This window comes from Mus caroli, unplaced genomic scaffold (assembly GCF_978045245.1).
Source record: "Mus caroli unplaced genomic scaffold, Mus_caroli_1 scaffold_10, whole genome shotgun sequence".
Taxonomy (NCBI): domain Eukaryota; kingdom Metazoa; phylum Chordata; class Mammalia; order Rodentia; family Muridae; genus Mus; species Mus caroli.
The window spans coordinates 59235652-59247119 of NW_028227265.1; positions in this window are offsets into that span (position 1 = coordinate 59235652).

Here is an 11468-nt window from a genome sequence, read left to right on the forward strand (position 1 = left end):
GTGGGGTTCAGAGTGACCTCAGAACTTTCCCTTCCCCCCTCTGGTAGGTCTGGACCAGGTATGCCTTTCCCAGAAGGCTCTTAGTTTCCATGGGAACCAGCCATTACTTCTGGCAGCTCTGCAAAGTGTATGTGTGAGGGGTAGGGGGGGTATGGCAGGAGAGTTATCCTGACTCAGACATTCAGATGTCTGAGCTTCCCCCAATGGACAGGGAGAGGCCCTGCCAGCTCAAGGACAGACATGAACCTTGGACTGGGTCACCTCGCCCTTCTCCACTCTCAGGGGACAGACACAACAAGATGTAGGTGAAGGGTCTCCTAGTCTTATACTGCCTAGATTGCATAACTTGGTGTCTGGGTCAGTGATGTGCGTGACTGTGAGCAGACTTCAAACCCTGTTCCTCAGTCCTCAGGCATAGGTGCTCCTGGGATACTTGCAGGGACACTGCAGGAGGGGCTGACTCTGTGGTTCTCATGCCATCACATTCCCAGCCTGCCCCTGGCTTCCCTGTGCCCTGCATTCAAAACCAAACTGCAGCTTGCACCCCACAGACTCCTACCTCACACCATTCCCCCTCAGTCTTTTGTTTATTCTTCAGCCAACCCAGTTTGTTGTTGTTGATGTTTTGTGTTTGTTTTAATTTTATTTATGAGTATGTGTATGGGGAGACATGGAGACCAGAAGAGGGCATTGAATCTCATGGAGCTGGACAAACAGAGCAGAGGTTGCCATGCTTGTGACCTCCCATATTTGTCTGTCCACTCCTTGTGGTTGCCTCCATGAGGCAGCTCCAGTAGCCTCCTCTGGGGCAGCCCCGCAGGGCACTGTGCCTGCTGCTCTGTAGAGCCAGGCCTGGGGGGCCTCACTAAGGGCTGGAGACACCACCTCCATGTCGCCTTACACCTCAGACCTACACCTCCCCTGCTTTAGCTAGCTGTGTCATAGCCTCAGTTCTCAGAGAGTCCCAACTCAGAGGACACCCCTCACAAGGTGTCCCCTCCTCTGAGGAGGGTCCCTTCTGCTCTTTAACACTTGCTATCTTTAATAACATGGAGAGATGGGCTGAAGGGGGATCTACTACAAGATCCTGTGTGTCTGGTTTGGCTTCTCTGTGTTGCTGGAGAAGTAGCCTCCTCTGAGTCTCAAAAGAAGAATGAAATCACCTCTCATAGTCTGGATCCAAAGATGCCCTGCCCTGGCTATGTTCAGGGTATCTGCAGCCAGGAATCTCTCTTTCTTTCTTCCTTTCTTTCTTTCTTCCTTCCTTCCTTCCTTCCTTCCTTCCTTCCTTCCTTCCTTCCTTCCTTCCTTTCTTTCTTTCTTTCTTTCTTTCTTTCTTTCTTTCTTTCTTTGTAAATTGAGGCAGAGTCTCACCATGTAGACCTGGCTGGCCGGGGACTTGCTATATAGACCAGGATAGCCCAAATTCACAGAGATCCACCTGCCTCTGCCTCCCAAGCTTTGGATTTATTTTAAAGAACTGCTAAGTCATCTTGATGTCTTCTGCTCTTTGCATCTTCGTGTGTGTGGAGCTTGACTGCCCCTACCTGGAGTGGGTACCATCTGCCTGACGTTGCAACTGATAGCCACGGCAAAAATGTACAGAATCTTCCATTTTGTTATTCAGGGAGAAGCTCATTTGCAATATTTGTAAATAATTTGATGAATGTTCTTTTTTTCTGAACTCTCTTGCCTGGATTGGCTTTAAAACTGACCATGTGCAATAGCGAGGAACTGGCTTCTTACAAGAATGACTATATTCCAAGGGTAAATTAAACTTGGAGAACTTATAAATAAGGTATTATCTAACTAGCCCATTTTGAATGGGGATACTTTTGTTAGAAAAAAGTCTGCTATAGATGTGCTTTAGTTGTAATCCAGCTGGAACACACTAAGTACAGAAATTGGAGAAGTCATGGATTTCTCTAAGAAATATCTAGCACCTTTTGCCGTTCCATTGCTTAATTATTTACAGTGAGATTCTGGACACAGACCTTGTATTTTGGCCATCACATTAGTGTGTGGTTAGGGTGTATAAAACCTGAACTTCCAGCATCCGGTGAAGCCTTTATTTAGCATGTGTGGCTACAAATCACTCATCAGAAATGCTGGCTCATGTTTCACAGAGATGGAATGTTTGCTGTAAGTTTGTTGAAAAACTAAATAGAAACAAACATTCTAGTTTCCCTTCATTTTTAGATTTATGGTTCCAGACTCCAAATAATTATTTGTCTGCATTGGTTGCTCAAATTCAGGTTGAAATACAAATTACATTTGTCCATGGCCATTACTGGTTTGATTTCTATGTCATTGTAGATCTCCAGGTAAAAGGCCTGCTCCCGAAGGATGCTAGACTGATGCTAACTCTTCTGATGAGCAACTGTCAGTACTGTTGCACTCGCCTCTATTTTTTGTAAATAAATCATTATGATCAAAGCTGTATTTAAAGGGTTCTTTGAAAATAAGCCTATTTTTTTATATTTTGCAAATGGAATTGTTTTTAAAATAAAAAATGAAAAGACAAAAAAAGTAGTAATTATGTGCATATGTGTGTGTTAGGTCTCAAGCCCATTAATATATTAAAGCAGACACTAAGCACCAAATTCTCCCAGTGTCCCTCAGTCCCTATCAGTTACAGTATAGGGCCCTCCTGGTTGGCATACCTTATTCCCTACCCTGAACTCTGCAGCCCAGGCATTGGGCTGAGATTCCCTCTCCACCAAGCTCCTGGTCACTGTATAACTCAGCCATTATATAACTGGGACATCCTTGTTGGGGGAGGGGTTCCTTTCTTGTTTCCTTCCCCCTCTCTGCTCACATGGTTGGGCTTAGGGTCACATTCATTCTGAACTTTGCCAGATGTCCTTGTGCTGGCTACATTCTCCCTCATATCTACAAACCTTCTCCTCCACCATACCTGGGAGCAGTCCTGTCTGTCTGTCTGTCTCTTTTCACTCAGTGTGCAGACACGTGTAGAGGCTAAGGGCATCAAAGCCTGTATAGCTGGAGGTCCAGTCTGTGAGCCACCTGATATGTGTGCTGGGAGCAGAACTGGAGGCTGCTGGGAGAGCTGTGTGTGCTCTTAGCCACTGACCTTATTTTTGTTTGTTTGTTTTGAGGTTTGTTTTGTTTGTGTGTTTGTTTGTTTGTGTGAGATAGGGTTTCTTTGTGTAGCCCTGTCTTTCCTGGAACTTCCCCTGTAAACCAGGTCAGCCTCAAGTTCAGTGATCCTCCTGCTTCTGCCTCCCAAGTGCTGGGATCCCAGCATTCCCTGCCACAAATCTCTGAGACAAACACCCCCTCCCCAGTCTTCCAGATGAGACAAAGACTTGCACCTATTCCAAAGGCCACACTGCACTGAGGCCCTGGGTTTCCCACCTGCCCCCGGGGGGATTCCCAGAGGGAGAGGAAACTGAGGGAAATGGACACAGTGTCTTGGCTGGGTCCAAGCATGCAGAAAGGCTTGGTGCCCGGCCAAGTGCTCTACACTGTGGGGCCATAATGGAGTGTCAGCTGTTGCTGTTACCATGCCAGACCCTGCTGGTGCCTCTGGCAGAGGCAGCTCAGTGCTGGACCACTGCCTGACCCTTGCCTCACTTGGCATCAGTAGGGTGCCATGAGGTCTTCTGGGAGCTTTCCTTCTTCCCTCCCTCTCTCCCTCCCTCATCCCTCCCTCCTCTTTCCCTCTCTCTGCCTCAAAGCCTGGTAGGACCACAGTGAGGCTCTCTGTTCTCTGACAGGGACATCATCCTCTTTGCTTGGCCATCTGACCCTATTGTTGCTAGAGCTGTTAGGGGTGGAGTCTGGCTTCTGGTGGCCATAACAAGTCACTCATCCCCAGTGGTCCAATAGAAGACACAAGTAAGTCTCAGGCTGGGTGCACGCCCCATTTGGCACTTCCGGGCTCTGTTGGCCTGTTGCTCGCCTAGCATGTGTGACATCCTGGATTCCATCCCCAGCACCACATAAAGCAGACATGGTGGCACACAGCTGCCATCTCAGCACTCAGGAGGTGGAGGCAGGAGAATCAGGAATTCAAGATCATCCTTGGATACATAACAAGTTGAGCCCAGTGTAAGCTACATGAGATCCTGTGTCAAAAATTAAACATGGAATGGGCAGTGGTGGCACATGCCTTTAATCCCAGCACTTGGGAGGCAGAGGCAGGCCGATTTTTGAGTTCGAGGCCAGCCTGGTCTACAGAGTGAGTTCCAGGACAGCCAGAGCGATACAGAGAAACCCTGTCTCAAAACAAAACAAAACAAAAAAACAAAAAAATTAAACATGGGAGGCATAGCATGGCAGTGCAAGCCTTTCACTCTTAGTCTGGGGAAGTAGAGGCAGGTGGGTCCCCATCACAGAAATTCATTTCTGGCAAACCTGGTCTATGTGATGAGCTCTAGGCCAGCCACGGCTACATAGTGATACCCTGTCTCATCAAAGGCACTGTGGGCTGAAAAAGATGGGTTGGTGGTTAAGAGATGGCTTGCTATGCTATGCAAATGTAAGGCTCTGGATCCCCAGCCCCAGCTCCCGCACGAAAATGCTGGTCATGGCTGCACATGGTTGTCATGGTAAGGTTGCTCCAGGCGAGTACAAACTGGAGGATGTTGGGGACTCACTGGCTGTCAGAGCAGCCTTGAGATCCCGATTCAGGAAATGGTAGAGAGCTCGACAGCAAGACACTAGCTTCCTTCTCTGCCTCTGCACAGGGTACACACACAGACAAACAGGCAGGGAAGGGCTGCACTGTGAAGAGGAGCAAGTAAAGAGGTCTGCTGATTCCCAAGTCCAGTTTCAGGGTCCTGATACAAGGTGAAGGATTACATTTTTATCACACTTATTTATGTATGTATTCAATTTATTGTGAGTATACACCTCACACAACACAGCTCGTGTGTGTGTGGGGGGGGGGGGCTCAGAGGTCAACTTTCAGGAGTCAGTTCTCTCCTTCCACGGTGGGGCCCAGGGATTGAACTCAGGTTGTCAGTCTTTGAAGCAATGCCCCTTTACTAGCCGAGCCATATTCTCACAAGCCCAAGATTCATATTTGAACAGAAGGCAGGAGCTGTAAACAGCTAAGTGGTCCTCTTCAGGCCACGGCTCTTTGCTTGTCACTGTCACCTTGCTGGCTCAGCTTCAGTCTCTCCTCAAGTCTGACAGGATGTTGGAACTGTGTGGACTCTTTGCCAGAGGCAAGTTAAGCTTCAGTGTTGACTGCATCAGGCTTAGGTTCCTGGGGAAATTCTTTTTGTGTGGGTGTCAGTGGGAGGGGCAATGTTTCTCTACATCTGTGTAGCCTTGGCTGTCCTGGACCTCACTCTGTAGACCAGGCTGGCTTCAAACTCATAGACATGCCTTTGCCTTCGAAGTCCTGGGATTAAGGGCATAAGCCACCACCACCTGGTCCCTGGAGAAATTCTAAAGTTTTGGAGGCCCTTGTTTAAATATTCTGATAGGTAAGAGAAGGGCAAAGATGCCTCCTTTGTGTATGTACGTACACCCATATGAATTTATGATGAATTAATGTGTGTGCAGGTACCTGTGGAGGCCAGAAGAGGACATTAGATCCTCTGGAAATGGAGTTTCAGACAGTTGTGAGCTGTCATGTGGGTACTGAGAACTAAACTCAGGTTCTCTGCAAGAGCAGAGTGGTTTTAACCTCTGAGTCATCTCTTTAGAATATCTTCATCCTTGCCAGGAAGTTTACAGTGAAGTAGTCTATGGGGAGTCCCAACGGTGGCCAGATAGTGGCTTGCATGATGTGAGCCTGCCCGTTTTAACATTTCAGATGAAGAGTTCAGGGCTTTATACAGCCCTGAAACCTGAGTCTGTAATATTAAGCTTATCCTGGCTTCCTCCCAAGATCCTCTGCTGCTAAACTTGATCTCTACTGACCCCACCCAAACATGTGGGAAATAAGAGTTCATTTCTGTCTTCTTGATGTCTGAAAGTTAAGAAAATGTTATTGGGAAGTCAGAGAGGAGATGGTTCTGGGGACAAGAAGCATAGGATGATGTGTGCCCCTCAGCTGTGGGCAACTGCAGGGCCTGCTCATGGTCCTCAGCTCCACAGAGAGGCAGGACCTTGGGCATGAACATGCCATAGCATGGGTGTGGAGAGGTCAAAAAAACAACTTTTGGGACTCTGTTTTCTCTTTCCACCATGTGGGTTAGGATATTAAATGCAGGCCATTGTGGCTGGTGGCCAGGTCAGAGCCTTTCTGAAGGCCCAGGCTGCTTCCATCTTGGGCTTGAAGGCATCTTATAGTAAAACAAACCATGCTCGTTCCTGTTTATGATTACATCTTTGTTTCTCAGGACATGGGCTATATCCCACTGTAACCTTAACTACAAATGGTTCTTTCTGTACTACCTGTTCCAGGAAATGAAAAACCATGTCTTAGTTTCAAAGGTTGTTACCCTGTTATGGCCACCTTGCAACAATGTCTCTGTTTCCCGTGGGTGTTATGACCAACTTGTTACCCTATGTTCTGCGGCTGTAACCCTATTTGCCTGCCAGATCCTCATTTGGAAACCCCCTGCCATGAGTTATAAAGACCTAATCTACTAACCCAAATAGTGGCATTCTCCTTTTAAGTCCTGCAATTGGGAGGCAGAGGCAGATGGATCTCTGTGTTTTTGAGGCCCGTCTAGTCTACATAGTGAGTTCCAGGACAACCAGGGCTCTATAGTGAGACACTGTCTCAAAACAAAAACAAATAAAACAAATGTATCTTCCCCACTTTCAATGTTGATTGATGTCTGGTTTTTAGGAAGAGACATCTCATGTACACAAGCTTGCTTTAATTAATTGCTTGCTTTAATTTTCTTGGCCATGATTTGGGTCGGTGGTCTTTCTCTTCGAATCTGTAGGATTAACATTTACCCATTGAGCCATCTTGGCTCCTTCTGTTTCCACAAAGGGGTCGAGGAGGCAAGATTGAACCTAAGGATTGCTCTGTCCAAGGCTTGAGCAGACTGAGTAACGCAGGTCACTCCATTCCCCACTGCTTTTCTACCCTTTCTGGGGGGGTTCAGAGCTTCAATATACAAATTGAACAGCTAAAGTGCTCTGTAACCTTGGTCAAAGAGCTTGACCTCTCTGTGTTAGTTTCTGTGTTCCCTTTGACATGTGGTTGTATTTATTGTTTGGTTAATTCACCGAAGAGTTACCACAAACACAGGGATGTCATAAGATCTCGTAAAGGATAAAGCTTGGACCCAGAGACGTCGCTTTCTGAAAGTCAGATCGCGTCAGCAGGATTGCACTTTTGCTTCCCATGTTTTGCCCACGAGCTCAAGTAGCAGAGAAAGGCTGAGTGATCTGAGTTTCTGCCCTTTGTATCATCTGCAGAGGAACAGTAAAGGAGGGACGGGCTGAGAATTAACTGAGAGTGTTTCAACTGTCAAAGTCTAAATTCAGGAAAGAGTAAAGCTTCTGCGCGCCATGGGAACCTGAGGAGTCTGCGCGGAACATACTAGATCATCCAGGGCAGACAGGATAGTTATGGTCTGTACCTAGCGCGCCCACCCCTGGAAGATGCACCGCCTACAGCTTCTGCGATTGGTCCCAGAACCTGTACATCTTTAGTGTCACAGTCAATCATCGTCGACCTCCGGGCTACACCCTCCGATCCTCGAGCTTCGCCCTTGCCCAGCGCGCCAGCTTACTCCGAGCGCTGACCTTGCTCTTCAGCGATTGGCTAAGAGGGCTGTCTCCAGGCCCCGCCCCCTCCCTTCAGTTATTGGCCCAAAGCGTTGCTTATTTTCTGCAGAATCCAATCCTCGCTTCTGTCTCCTTGTGCCCCGATTTCTCCGAAACCAAGAGCCGCCTTTCCCCTTAGCTCCGCCTATGCCCCTTGGCAATTGGCTGGGAGCTCTGCCCATTTTCTGCGGGTTCCAATTCTTGAGCGCTCCCCACCAGGCCTCTCCGCCTCGTACCCGGTGTAGAACGCTCAGAAGAACCAGGGCCACCCCTCCACGTAGCCTCGCCCCTTCCTTTAGCGATTGGTTTAAAAGGATGCCCGTTTGTGCCATGCTTACAAATTCTTGCCGTCTCCAGCGCTGATTGGACAGGGCGTGGCCAATGGCGGCAGGGCCTGGGCCCCTCCCGGACCTCGAGCTTAGGGCCCGCGCGAGGCGGGGCTGCAGCGGCTGAGGCGGCTGAGGCGGCCGAGGCAGTAGCGGCAGCGGCGGCGGCGGCGACGCGTCCGGGCAGGTGAGCGCTACCCAAGGAGCGCAGGCGCCAAGGGGCGACGCGGGGTGGCGGGGTTCTCGCGGCCCGGGCTGGGAGGAAGCGCGGCATGGGGCCGTTTCGTTGTGACAGCAGTGTCGCGAGCGTGGAGAGGTGACAGATCCCCTCACACACCCTGTGTTTCGCGCGTCCTCGGGGTCCCTACGGCCAGGCCGAACCCTGATTTCACACCGAGCTGCCCTGCGAGTGACAACCCCTGTGAGGCCGAGGTGGCCGCTTACGCACCCAACATGCGTGCCTCGCTGACCTGATCTTCCTCAGCCCGCTGCGTGTCCCTCCTTCGGAACCCGGGTGGACGCTTTGGGTGCAAGCTTCGGGTGCCACCCGGACGCGGCTGCTACACACGTGCACCTGCGTGCCTCTCCCCGTCCCTGTCGCGCAACCATCGCTTCACTCCCAAAGCAAAGTCCACCTAACTTGTGGTTTTAAATTTTTTATTTTCGTCCCCGGTGTAGTGCGAGTGGTGGCTTGGTTTTGGAAACCGTGTTTCACTGTGTTGAGCCAGCTAGTCTGGAACTCACAGAGATCTCCCTGCCTCTGCCTCCCAAGTGCCAGGATTAAAAGTGTGGGCTACCATCTGGTCTGTTATTGTTTTAACAGGGCTTTTAAATTTATTTCTAGTATTTCATTTTATTGTATTTATTTATTGATTAGTTTTGGAGTCAAAGTCTTGCACTGTAACCCAGGTTGTCCTTGAACTTTTATAAAGAGTGCTTGAGGGTAGGTGAGATGGCTCAGCAAACTGAGTTTTTGGGAACTGACTGCCAAAAGTTGTCCTCTGATCTCTACATGGGCTCTGTGTCACACGTGCAAATACACACACCCACACAACACCACAATATGTATGTATATGTATATGCATATAAAATTACTTCTTGACACAGCATGATGTTATGAGTCATCTGAGCACTGAGCAGGTAGAGGTAGGATCAGAAGTTCAAGGTTACCTTGCTACACACATAGTGAATTTGAGTAGCCTGGGCTCTTTAAGACCTTGTTTCACAAAAAGAAAGAAAACTAATGAGCAAACAGTGCATAGACTGGAGTGGAGTTGGTAGAGTGCTTGTTTGAAGTTGGGGGTTCCATTCCTAGCACCACAGAAACCAGGTATGGGGGTGCACACTTGACATCTCAGCAGGGGGATCTGGAGTTCATGTCCAGCCTGGGCTACTCAGAGGCCCTGTCTCAAAGACCAATAGCAAACAAAAACCTCAGGGCTGGACAGCTTTCGAGTCATTTCTGTACTTAGAATAATCCCCTCAGCCTGATGTTCAGAGCATCCCAGTTCACCCAGACTTCAACCAGAAGTCTGAAGCCCTCAAACATTGCAGCAGGCTCTGCCTGGCCCCCTTGAGCCCTGTCTGTGAGCCAGCTCCTGTCAAAGGCTGCTTACTGGTGTTTCTGTCTCTTGAGTTAGTGGAGGAGGGGAGCCCCCACCATACTCCACCCCATTCCCAGGCATTTCTCCCAAGTCGTGACTGATGAATCCGGAAATGCTTAGCTGGAAGGGACAGCCCCTAGGTGGCTGCCTGAGCGTGTGTCTCCAGGCTTTGGTGGGTGTGGAGGCAGGCGGGATTGGTGGGCTGCTAAACATCTGGGGCGCTGTTGGTTGTGGTCAGACCAGGCCTTCTCCGTGACCTGCCCGAGTTCCTTGCTGCCATTCAACAGTAAGGAAATACTTCTCAGAGTTGGGAGAGCTAATGTTTCAACTGCTTAAAGCGTCAGTGCAAAAAGGTGGGGGCTTGAACTGGGGGGGGGGGAGGTTTTTCTGGCAGTTTTTTAGTTCTAAGTCTAATTTCCATGTGTGTAGGAGGACAGTGGCTTTGTTATGAAAAATCAATAAAGGTCTTATTTCCTGTAAGGCTGGCCCAGTGCTGTCACTCTCAGTGGTCTCTCCCTTCACTGAGGATAGTGCCAGAATGTTCCTCCTGCTCATGTCACCTTCAGCTTCTCCTGTGGAAACTGTAGCCTTTGGGACTTTCCATTTGATTTCAAGCAAGGTCATGGGGTACAATCAGTAGTAGAATACTTCCTTAGTATTTTCAAAGCCTTTGGTTTCACCCCAGCCTTGAAAAAGAAAATTATAATATATGTGTAGAGTATGTACTTATATTATATATGGTTGTTTACGTGAGCTGTGAGCATATATGTATGTCTATGAGTTTACTGTGTGTGAATAAGGCACACAAACACGCAGAGGCCAGGGAAGGATGTCTGGTGTTGCTTCAGCAACCATTCCTGGCTTTTTACGTGGGTGCTGGAGATTTGAACTTGGGTTTTCATGCTTGTCTGCAGCAAGAGCTCTTACCTGCTGAACCATCTGCTCAGCCCCTCTGTACACATTTTTTTATACACACATATATAACGTGTACATAAAATTAGATTTTGATGATATAAGTGATACAGGTAGTTTTTAAAAAATCAGTATGTGCCAGCAATGGTGTATTTAATTCTAGCCCTTAAAAGATAGAGGCAGGAAGATCTTTGTGAGTTTGAGGCTAGCCTGGTCTATGCAGTGAGTTTTAGAAAAACCAAGGCTACATAGTAAGACTATTTCCAATAAATCAATATTTTCAGGCATGCTGTGCACTCCTTTGATCCTAGTACCAGAGAAACTGTTCAAGGCCAGCCTGCAATACATAGCAATATCCTATTAGAAAAAACAATAAGAAAAATAGTTATAATCACATGAGTATAGTGGTAAGGCTTGCAGTCCCAGATGAGGGAAGCTGAGACAATATTGAAGCCAGCTTGGACTCTACAGCAAGACCTTGTTTCAATTAAATGAAACAACCAAAACTCCCCAGAAGTGTCTGTTTTATGCCCACTACCATCTTAGCATTTAGGAGGAGGAGACAGGAATATAAGAGTTCAAGGTCATTTTTAGCTACACAGAAAGTTCAAGGTCTTTTCAGATTACTTGAGACCCTGTGTCAGGCAAAGTGAAAACAAAAAAACAAACAAACAAAAAACCCAGATATTAAAAATAGTAAGATTGGGCCGGGCGTGGTGGCACATGCCTTTAATCCCAGCACTTGGGAGGCAGAGGCAGGTGGATTTCTAAGTTCACAGCCAGCCTGGTCTACAGAGTGAGTTCCAGGACAGCCAGGGCTACACAGAAACCCTGTCTCGAGACCCCTCCAACAACACCCCCCCCCAAATAGCAAGATTGGGCTATAGAGATGGCTCAGCAGTTAGAGCACTGGCTGCTC